Source organism: Gossypium raimondii, chromosome 12 (genome assembly GCF_025698545.1).
Source record: "Gossypium raimondii isolate GPD5lz chromosome 12, ASM2569854v1, whole genome shotgun sequence".
NCBI classification, from domain to species: domain Eukaryota; kingdom Viridiplantae; phylum Streptophyta; class Magnoliopsida; order Malvales; family Malvaceae; genus Gossypium; species Gossypium raimondii.
The window spans coordinates 20743017-20745894 of NC_068576.1; positions in this window are offsets into that span (position 1 = coordinate 20743017).

Here is a 2878-nt window from a genome sequence, read left to right on the forward strand (position 1 = left end):
AACATAATTTGAATTAAATTACATAAACATAACAAAATCGAATAGAAATAAGAAACAAGATAGCTCAAGTTAACCAACCAACCATTTCAACATTATCATCAAGGGTACATATATACCAATAATTCATTTATCATTTCAACTAATTCTCATCAATGCTTTGCTCAACTATTCAATAATTTTCGATGCACCCTCAAGATACTTGCATCTAGTTTAACATATCATGTCATGCAACATTTCAACATTTTTATCTCATTTCAATTACACATGTATATGTTAAGCAATATTACATTTTTAATCCCTATTAACCAAATAAGATACAACAACAGATACACGGACCAATCCACCATCACACCAAATACACATCAAACCAGAATACACTAGTACCTCCAAGGTATTTGAGCCAGTGATACATTCTTGACCCCTAAGGTATTAGAGAACTATCACAATATGTATACGCATAGTGCTATTAGTACAGACCCTATTGCATGCCAAATATACTCGTGACTCTATCTGATAATATTAGAGAAAATATCATCATTAGTAATATTATAATATCATCAAGCATATATGTTTATATTCATTCAACCAATTGATCACAAATCACTCAATCAAGTATATACGCACCTGTCGAACACATTCTTATTGATAGTTAACCATCCTTAAACACATATCGGATGAAACATATATATATTTAATTATTTAATGAACTCAAGTTATTAGAGCACAAACCAAAATATCATCCGTCGATGGGTTTAGATTTCCCTTTGTCCTGGGATGGTCCTACGTTGTCTTTAGCTACGAAATTAAATTTGAATACAAATAATTCATTAATCACACAATTCAAATACAAATCAACACATTATATACATTAATGCATTTTATTCGATTTAATCCCTATATACTTTAATATTTGAAATACTCATATCTTACAATTTACCTCATTGAATTTAAATAAGGCTTTATAATTATAGAACAAGGACCTCCTACAATAATTATTTATCAACAAACCCAAATTTTTTATCCCTTACAATTAAGTCCTAAATATTACAATTTCACTGTTGACACCATTTTTTTGCTAAAACGGGGTTGACTTGGATTTTGAAAAAAAAAATGAACATGGGAGTCGCCACCAATCCTTTTTTGATGAGGTGTGATCGGTTCACCTCGAAAAGTGGTTGTTTTTAATAAACGATTTGATTTTATTAAAATAACGAATTTGGTCTACGAAATTCAGAAAAACGGGTTCGGAAGTTGATTACGTACGAGGAAGGATTAGCACCCTCGTAACGCCCAAAATTGGTACCTAGTTGATTACTTAATGTCTTGGTGTCGAAAATTAAAAAACTCAAAAAGAATTTAAAAATACGATCCCTCTTTATATTGTGTTATTTTAAAATTACTCGAATAAATCAAAATGGAAAATGCCTCCTTATCTCGAAGTAACAAGATGTCACATCCAGTAAGTTAGGACACAACACCTCGTATTTTGAGAGTAAGCTTTCCTTTCACTTTTTATTTAAAACTCATTCCTTTTAATTTTAAAAGGATATTTGATTATTTAGGATCAACGCGAAAAAAATCGAAGCCCAGTAAGTTAGGGCACGATTTCTTGAATTTTCTAAATACGGAATATTGCCTTTATTTTTAAAATTTTATGTGTTTGGAAATTTAAAAGGATATTTTGCTATTTAGGTTTAACGAGAAAATCGGGACCCAGTAAGTTAGGGTACAATTTCTTGAATTTCCAAAATGCAAAATATTGCCTTATTTGAAATTTGTTTCGAATTTGGGTAAAAGAATAGTGAAATGTAAAAAAACAAATACACGTTTAATTCATTAGTCTTTAGAGAAATCGTTTAATACGTAAATGGAATTATACGTGGCCTAATACAATAGTACGACATACATTTGAAATAGCCATGACATAATGTACATAATAAAATGTAACATGCATAACATTGTCACTCATGAATCACAAGGTTAACAAACACAAACAATAATAAGGATAATGTTAACAATAACACAAGTAATAATAATAACTATATGAGTGACATGCCTAACAACAACAATAATAATAAACTACAATAAAGATGATATCAAGGAATCCAACGTTAAAAAAATTGAAGATTAGCAAGTAATTAGATAATTAAATGATAGTAATAATAATGACATATATAAAATACACAAACTAATACATATAAAAGAATAATAAAATAAATAAATAATGATGTAAGTTTGATTAAAAATTAAAAAATAAGTAAATACAAAACATTAATTGAATTATTTAACAAAACTATTTTTTTTTAAAATATATATATAAATAGAAGTAATAAGGAAACAATAAATAGGCAAGATAAAAAAGGAAATAATAAAACAAGTCGGGGACCGATTATGCAATATCCCCGTCCCTTATGCGCACTGCTTTGCGCAAGACCGGATTGGAACAGGCGCAAAATTATGTGGCAAAAATAGAAAATAATAAAAATGTCAGATTGCACCTCAGCTCCAGATGGAGGGACCAAATGCGCAAATTACCCATTAGGGCAAAGAGGCGCAGGTCACCCCCCTTCAAACGGCGTCGTTTTGCTTAGTTCATTTAAGCAAAATTTCCATTCTAGCCTCTGTCCTCTTTTTTTCTTTTATTAGTTTCAAAGCCTTTCCCCCTTTTCTTTCAAGCACCCGACCCTTGGGTTTCTTAGCCCCTGGAGCGCCACCACCACAGCCATAAAGACCGGTGGCCAACGATGAAGGAGAGACCCCCCGACGGCATGGTCACGTCCAACTCCGGTGAGTTTCTCTTCCCCTTATTTTTTGCTTTTGATTTTTTTATTATAGTTATTTAAAATAGATTTGCAAAAGAAGGAAAAAGAAAATAAAA